Source organism: Haemaphysalis longicornis, unplaced genomic scaffold, assembly GCF_048455015.1.
Source record: "Haemaphysalis longicornis isolate Haplotype H1 unplaced genomic scaffold, Haemaphysalis longicornis Haplotype H1 scaffold_4, whole genome shotgun sequence".
In the NCBI taxonomy this organism is placed as follows: Eukaryota; Metazoa; Arthropoda; class Arachnida; order Ixodida; family Ixodidae; genus Haemaphysalis; species Haemaphysalis longicornis.
Window position 1 is genome coordinate 180,909,629 of NW_027526361.1, and position 8,372 is coordinate 180,918,000.

Genomic DNA, 8,372 nt, shown 5'->3' on the forward strand with positions numbered 1-8,372 from the left:
ATTTTGAGTGCCATTGATGATTTAACCCCAGGTAAAACGCCAGGCCCAGATGGCCTAAGCGCGTGTTTTTACAAGGCCTTTAAAGACACACTTAGCGTAGTGTTATGTGAAGTTTACGCCGAAGCGTACGAAAGCAACAGACTGCCACCATCCTTTACTCTATCTCACACGGTTCTCATTCCAAAGACTGAAGATGCCATTAAACTGAGGAATGTAACAGCGTACCGTCCAATTAGTCTCTCAAATGTTGACTATAAGATATTAATGAAGGTCTTAGCTGCTCGGTTGCAATTATTAGTGAAAGAAATAGTTGGACCACACCAAACATGCGGCATTAAGGGTCGTTCTATTACGACCAATACCCACGTAGCCCGTAGCATCCTGGAATGCTCTGACAGCCTTGAGCAAGGAGTAGCAATGGTACAAATAGACTTAGAAAAAGCGTTCGACAAGGTCTCCCACGAACTGCTATTGATGCCATTCTTGAGCACACAAACGTAGAAAAAATGATTACGGATGGTGTACGCATGGCGTACAGGGACTGTAACAAGTTTGGTGGTCAACAAGTCGGTAAGCGCTCCAGTTCAGGTCAGCCGTTCTGTGCGCCAGGGGTGCCCACTGTCCTCGCTGTTATTCTGTGTGTTTATTGAAACGTTTTGTGTAAGCATCCTTAAAATTAAGAAAATCAGCGGGTTTTCATTACAGTCCTGCGAAGTTCGTGTGCTCGCTTATGCAGATGACATTGCTTTGTTTTTACAAGACACGAGTAGCATCCACGAAAGTATAAGTGTTCTTAAAAGGTTCTGCCTCTACACTGGTAGTTCCGTCAATTGGGATAAGTGTATTGGTTTCTGGCACGGAAGCTGGTTGTGGAAGCCACGTACATTCGCAGGTATCAGCTGGGTTGACACGCCAGTGAAGTACTTAGGTGTCCCCCTAGAAAACTATCGTGACAGTGATCCTTTCTGGCGCAGGCAAGCCTCCGAAATCTGTGATAAAGCGGATAAGTGGGGGGGGGGTAAGCAGTTGTCCCTGTTCGCGCGAGCGACTGTGTGTAATCTATTCTTTGTGTCAAAACTTTGGTACGTGATGCAGGTTCTGCATTGCTCGCGTGCCAAAGTTCAAAGATTGCACAGGGTGTTTGCTGTCTTTATTTGGTGTTCCACTTGGGAGCGCACAAGCCGAACCAACCTGTTTAGACGAGTGCGCTGTGGGGCCTTTCCCTGGCTTACCTTTTTCTACGCCAGGTAGTGAACCGCTTTCTTTTTTTACGTGATGTGCAAAACCCTTTTTTGCGCACCGTGTGTCAAGTGCGCCTAGGTAGAGTTTTACCCGAATTTGTAGTTACTTCTTGTGTTCGTGACGGTGGCATTCATGGCTATCTACGTGAGGTGGTACTTTCGGCAAGATTTTTATTCTCGCGGTTTTCTTTCGAATATCTGGCTACCGTGCACAGAAAAAAGCTGTATAGAGACCTTCTTGACACCACTTTGCCGACTCCTTTGTACCGATTCCTATACAGTGCAGGGCCAGGACAAGATGTGTGTCAGCGTGTGAAAAAAATGACTGTGCCGCCTTATGTAAAGCCTTTTTTCTTTAAATTACACGTGGCAGTATTACCTGTTAAAACTTGGATGATTGAAAAAGGTTTGTTTGTTCCCTGGGGGCCTGAATGCTTGGTTTGTAAAAAGCCAGAAACAGTAGAGCACGCATTCACAGACTGTTGGGACGGGGTATTCCTGTGGGACGTTTTGCAGAGAACACTAAAAAAGGATTTCCCGTTGGATAGCCATGGAATCAGGTTCTTGGCCGTTGAAAACTATGGCGGCGTCCCGTATGATCTTTTGATGTTGCTGGCCCTGCATAGTATATGGAAAGCTCGAATGGCAGTTCGCCATAATGATGTCGATGTGAAACCGAGCAGAGAGTTGTTCTGCCAGAGTGTACGCGAGATCTTAGAAGTGTATAAAGCCCAACCATCTCCACCTGACTGGTTAAATGTGTTGGAAAGTGTGGCATGGCTTCGGCCTTGTTAACAAGCGCGCACTAGCAAGTGGCGTGCTGATGTCTTTTCGCGCTTTGTAATGTTTTTTTTGTTCCTATTGTGTATACCGAACGCAGGCAATAAAGAAAAAAAAAGGCTCGTGGCCTAGCGGTCTGAGGCGCTGGAATTAGTTTTGAAAGTCGCAAGTTCGAATCCCCGAGGGTACGTTATTTTTTTTTTTGTAAGTTGTTTTTTTCGTATGCGGCCGATCTTTTCTGAACTGAGTTCACCATTTTTGGGCCGTAACTTTCACTGCTCCACGAGCGAGATCGCAGAACGCGCGCATACTGACAATGACGCGCTAGCGAGTTCTCGTTGGCTTGCTGTTGCCACAAGCACCGACTGCTTGCGGGCAGTGGGCCCAGGCCTGAATCAGCACACCCTTGGCCTGGTGCGAACTAGCTTTTTACGAATAGACATGAGTGAGGCAAGCTCCGAATATGCGGGAAAAGCGCATGGCATTTGAGAGTCTGCGGTGACGCGGAGGGCGTTCATCCACTGCGTAGGCCTCGTCTAGTGATTTCTACGATTCCAAGCCGCCCTGGGAGGTTTATCTTAGACATTTGACAGCCGTCAACATGGCAGAAGCGCGGTACGGCGATAATTGAGAAATTGAGAATGCCCATCCAACAACGCCATCAGATGTCAAGCATGTTGTTTTACAGAACCGAAACCGAAACTTTTGATTGCTAACCTTGGGCATCGTCCAATCACGGTGCCCCCCCCCCCTCCTGACGTCACAGCCTTTAGTTGGTGCGGCCGCCGCAAACCGCGCATAGTAGTTTTTCTTCTTTCGCGCTTTGTAAAATAATTACCGATTTGTCAACCGGATAAACGATGAATAGTGAGTTAATTTGAGCCAGTCTACACAGTGCAAGCAAAAACTGGAGCTTGACAAATTCACTTCAGTGTCCCTTTAATAAATCTCGCACACCCTAACACAGGCACACACAGGCATAAAGGAGAATCCAGCGCATTCGCAAAAAAATGTTTGTTGTGGGCACTCTTCAGTCGATATGACAGTGATAACATATCTCGTAAACTATAGTCATTTCATCTTCGTGAAGCTGTTGTTCCGAAATAGCGTTCCTGACCACGTGGAAAGGCCAACGCCGAGGGTATATTAAAATTTAAAATATCGTGCACTTAAGCGAAGTTATATACTCGCACCTGAAACGCAGACATTCTCGCTATTAATTTGGTTAATTGGGTTGTGAAGGTGATGGTAGAGAGCTTCAGACGTTCATTGAATACGGAAGAGCCTGAATGTCCAACGAGACGAAAGATCCACCGAGCCTGAATGTCCAACGAGCCAAAAGATCCAACGAGACGAAAGGTCCAATCGAGCCTGAATGTCCAACGAGACAGAATATCCGCTGTTGGACCTTTCGTCTCGTTGGACCTTTAGACGCTGAATCCTGTGACCACTGTGGGGTGTTACAAATCGTACGCGTTCTTGGCAGTCGGATAGCGTAATTTGTGAGTGCGTGAGTGAGAGAATGAGTGCGTGCGTGCGTGTGCATGTTCACGTGAGTGCGTCTGCGTGCGTGCGTGCGTGCGTGCGTGCGTTTGAGTTCGCATGTGTGCGCGTGAGTGCGCGTGTTCAAGTGCGTTGGTGTGTGTGCGCGTGCTGAGCGTTTGTGTGCGTGCGCGCGTGTATGTGTTCATGTGTGTTGCGTGCGTGTTCATGCTTGTGTGCGTGCGTGCGTGTTTGTGTGTGCATGCGAGCGTGCGTGCGCGTTCGTACGTGTGCGTGTGTGTGTCCGATTACTTATTCTCCCCGTTATTTCGTATAAAATTTCGACGTGAACTTGTCTCTGTGCCGGGTGCGGGCGCATGACGGTGTAGTTTAGGATCAAGCTGCGGTTTTGCTCTGTGGCAGGCTGGCACCGTTTAGGGAAGGGGATAAGGAGGGAGACGGTCGCCAGGCAACTCGTCTCCATGAGGACGCCCGCGCTAAAGTCAGGCGGCACCTATTTGGTGCTGCCTGGAGTGAGTGTGAGTGGTGAGTGAGTGTGAGTGGTGAGGGCAGAGTAGCGAGCGTGAGTGCGAGTGAGTGCGAATGGTGACGACGAGTGGTGAGCGTGAACGGGAGTGAGTGCGAGTAGTGAGACCCGAGTGGCGAGCGTAAGTGCGAGTGAGTGCGAGTGGTGGGACGGAGGGGTGAGCGTGAGCGGGAGTAAGTGCGAGTGGTGGGGACTAGTGAAGAGCGTGAGCGGAAGTGAGTGCGAGTTGTGAAGGTGGAGGGGTGAGCGGGAGCGCGAGTGAGTGCGAGTTGTGAGAGCGGAGTGGTGAGCGTGAACGTGAGTGAAGGCGAGTGTTGGGATGTATATCCAGCGTGAGCGCGAGTGAGTGTGAGTAGTAAGGGTGGAGTGGCGAGCGTGAGTGCGAGTGAGTGCATGTGGTGAGGGCGGAGTGGTGAGTGCGAGTGCGAGTGAGTGCGTTAAGATAAATATATTTTCTTGAGTGAGTGTGAGTGAGTGGCATCCAGTTTTGCCGAGCTATGGTTAAGTTAAGAAGTTAAAGTTACGTCGGAAAAGAAATAGTGGGGACTGGTACTTCAACGTTCGTCCCTATCACCCCAGTTCGTCAGTCGTTCTATTTTCCACGTTGGAAGTACTTCGTTGAAAAAAAAAGAAAAAAACAGGGCACGCTTCTGCCGCAAAGCCTCTAAAAGTTCCTCTTAATTTATTCCAACACGTTTTTTTTTATCCCGCTGTTTTTTTTTATGCGATGGCGTTCCTGTTAAGATAAAAATTGGGCGAAACGCGAAAAAGCGCGGCCCGCGCGATGCCGCGCGCCTGGGCGAGCGCAGTCGGCAAGAATCCACTTCGCCCGCTGCGCCCTCTATTCAATCTACAGTCGGCGCTTCCGGTGGAGCGCTCCGTCCGTCCCACTCAACTCCTTCAAATACACTCTAGCCGCCGTAAGGCGACGTAGGGTGCCTTGATGCGCCCCCACCGCGCGTCGGCCGCCGTCGGAAGCGCGGCGGCGCGGCTCCTACACGCACGACGGGTTTTCCTCCATGACGGGCGGCTTTCCCGCAGCAATACGGATAACAAGATGGCGGACGGTCGCGCAACTCTTAGCTCAAGCTTTTTTTTCCTCCATGCTTAGCTCCCTGCGGGAGCTATATAGAGGAACTCTATCAACCATTAGAGTTCCTCTATATAGCTCCCTACAGGAACTCTATCATGATGATGATGATGATGATGTAGTGGCTTGACCCTTTGTAACAGGTGGACACCAAAGAGGTGTCCCAGCCGGTATTACAAAAAAAAAGAACCGTACACACACACAGGGGGGCATGAAAACACAAGAAAGTTATCGGAACGTTGTTTCACGGCGAGCGTACGGTGCTCCACGTGATTGCACACGCACACGTCAGTTGGCGGGGGGAGCACAGAAACAGAAGAAAGTCATCGACAGAAGAGGTTACACAGTGAACGCACGGTGATCCACACTCGAATACACTCACACACACACTGTTGTCGAAGAGTTTTTTCACGGTGAACGCATAGTGATGCGAATGCGAACTAGCACACGCACTCAGGTGACGGTCCTATGTGAGCATGTCGAGCCACCTGCCCAACACAGACTGCTGGCCTGAATCAGGCCTGGCGCACAATGGTCCACCACTGAGTCAGTCGCTGTTTGGTGGCCGTAGCCGCAGAGTTCTGTGTCGGGATGTGTCCGGCCTCCCCACCACTCTCACTCGCGTCCAGCTCGTCACCACTTCCATCGGGCGTTTGGGGGAAACCGAGTGCCCGTGGTAGTGTGGCGCCATCCACCGGGGCGGGCCGTAGAGTCGCGCACTGGAGGACAAGGTGTTCTCCAGTCTCCTCTTCCGCTCCGCAGAGCCGGCACATGGTGCCCCCAATGGTGTTGTCGAAGCGGCTGCGGTAGACGAGGGTGCGAAGAGCTCCTGCCCTCGCTTCGAACAGGAGGCTGCTGCCCACGCTGTTGTCATAGAGGTCGACAGTGGAGATTTCTTGTTTGTGGCGACGGTAGAAGTCGAGGGTGGACTTATGCTCCATACCCCTGCACCACAGAGTGTTCTCCACCTCCATGACTCGCCGGTGGACCTCACGCGACCACTTGGCTGCATTGTCAGCGGTGATGGGCTCTGTGAGGAAGCCATACTTCCCCTCCAACTTATGCACTCGTCTCGTCGCGTCCAATCGGTCCTCATGCAGATTGCCAAGAGGTACTCGAAGACTCTGCGTGCCCAGCGCGTGCGGGGTAGGGACAGGGGACGGCCACGGTATGCGATCTTGCTGGAGGCTTCACGGGCTTCAAAACTCGACCAGCCCATGTCTCCCTGTACCGCCTCATTGGCGACCCGGCCATGACAGCCGAGGGCGGCCCTTCCGACTTCCCGTTGCTGTCTCTCTAGCCACTCTCGCGTTCCGGGCGAGAGACAGACTACTGCGTTAGCGAATGTGAGGCCTGGTACGTGGACCAGCTTCCAAAGATCGCGCATCATTAGGAAGCGGTTACAACCCCACATGCACCGCCGGCGAAGGATCCGCTGGGATCGGAGAGCCGCCTGCCGAAGCGCGCTTTCGTGCCTGTTGTACTTTGCTTCCTCGGAGCAGGTACCTGTACTCATCACAGGAAGCCAGGGGCTCTCCACCCAAAGTCAGCACAGTAGAATCAGCCTCATCCCCGGCGAGACGCACTATCGCCGATTTGCGCGCATTAAAGCACAGGCCGAGGCACGATATTTCCACCTGGCAGATGTCGAGAAGCGTCTGAAGGTCTTGGCTGTTCTCCGCCATTACCACCAGGTCGTCTGCAAACGCCAAGGCGGGCACACGGTGATTCTCATTGGCACTGGTTGTACTGTACCGCAGACTGAATCCAAGGTTGGACTTCAGCAGTGCCCGCTCCAGTCTCGACGCATACAAAATGTACAGCAGAGGCGAGAGCGGGCAACCCTGTCTGAGGCCTTTGGTGACCACAATGGGGTCAGACACTGCGGTGCCTAGCTGCACAGTGACTATGTTCCGACTGTATAGCCGCTGAATGGTCGACAGGAGCTGCGGTGGCAGGCCGAGAGCAGACAGGCAGGAGAAGAGGGGCGCATGAGGAACACTGTCATACGCCTTCTCTACATCGAGAAAGTCGCACAGTAGCGTCCGTCCTTCCTTCTTCGCAATTTCGGCGCATTGTGTAACGACGAACAGGTTGTCATCTAGGCGCCTACCTGGTCGAAAACCGTTTTGAAGGTCTGTCAGCAGACCTTTGGCCTCAGCCCACGCGCTGATCCACTCCTTGATTACTGCCGCAAACAGGCGGTACATCACGCTGGTGACGGTGATAGGCCGATAGTCCTGTATCTTTCTTGCATCTCCCCCCCCCCCCCCGCTTCAAAACCAAAGACACTCTGCCCAGATGCCAGTCATCGGGAACAGGTGCACCCTCAATAATGGCTGTGAGCAGGTCGGCAAGTTGCTCCCTCGAATCGGCACCCAAGCACTTGAGTAGTCGAGCGGGCAAGTCGTCGGGACCAGGGGCCGTGCGAGAACTTATCCGAGCCAGAGCCCTATCAACCGTGCGTCTCGACAGGGCCCAACGTATACCATCCTGGCCTTGTGGTCCTTCGGATGAGGGCGGAGCATTGGGGTTGTCCGTCTTGACGGCCAGAGGGGTGTGGCCAGTAGGGGTTGGGGACCCGAAGATCAGACAAAAATACTGTGTCAGGTATTCGCGGAGCTCAGTGACCTCCCGCCCCGTTGTCGCATCCATGAGAGGAGGGGGCTGGGGAGCAGCTCTGTCCAAGGACCGGACGTATGTCCAGAACTTTTGGGCCCCGGATTTGCCTTCACTCCTTATTGATTGCATAATCCGAAGATTGTGATCCGCAATCTCGCCCTGCACGAGTGCCTGCACCTTGTGCTTCTCTTCCAGATATAGTGCCCATGCAGCCGCACTGGCCTCAACGTCTAGACTTCTCACAGCTCTGCGGTGTTCGCGGTTGGCCTGGCGACGCGCTCTCCATGCCGCTTTAACCTCTTTGTCCCACCATGTGTTCCATGATTTGTGTGCTGCTTGTCTATCCAGCACCATGTGGGTGTGCATGACTGACCGCAGAGTGTGCACAAATTGACAATACGTCTGCGCCTTCCTCCTCTGGGGGCACTCCTCAAACTCCTGGGCAGCTCGTTCTATTGAACGGATTGGCAGGCGCAAGTGGGGTCGCCCCTGGGGTTGCATCCGGTTAGGCTTGTGGGCGCAGGCCGAGAACGATAGACGCAGGCGATTGTGGTCACTTCCTAGGCTGAAGTGCCCGTCTTCGTCAATGTGCATCTGGGTAAGTCGGGCG

At 52.6% G+C, this 8,372-nt stretch overlaps 1 pseudogene; it reads right to left on the reverse strand.

Moving 5' to 3' along the window:
- Positions 1-5,337: 5,337 nt before the first annotated feature.
- LOC144180691 (uncharacterized) lies at positions 5,338-7,472 on the reverse strand (annotated as a pseudogene).
- Positions 7,473-8,372: the final 900 nt, after the last annotated feature.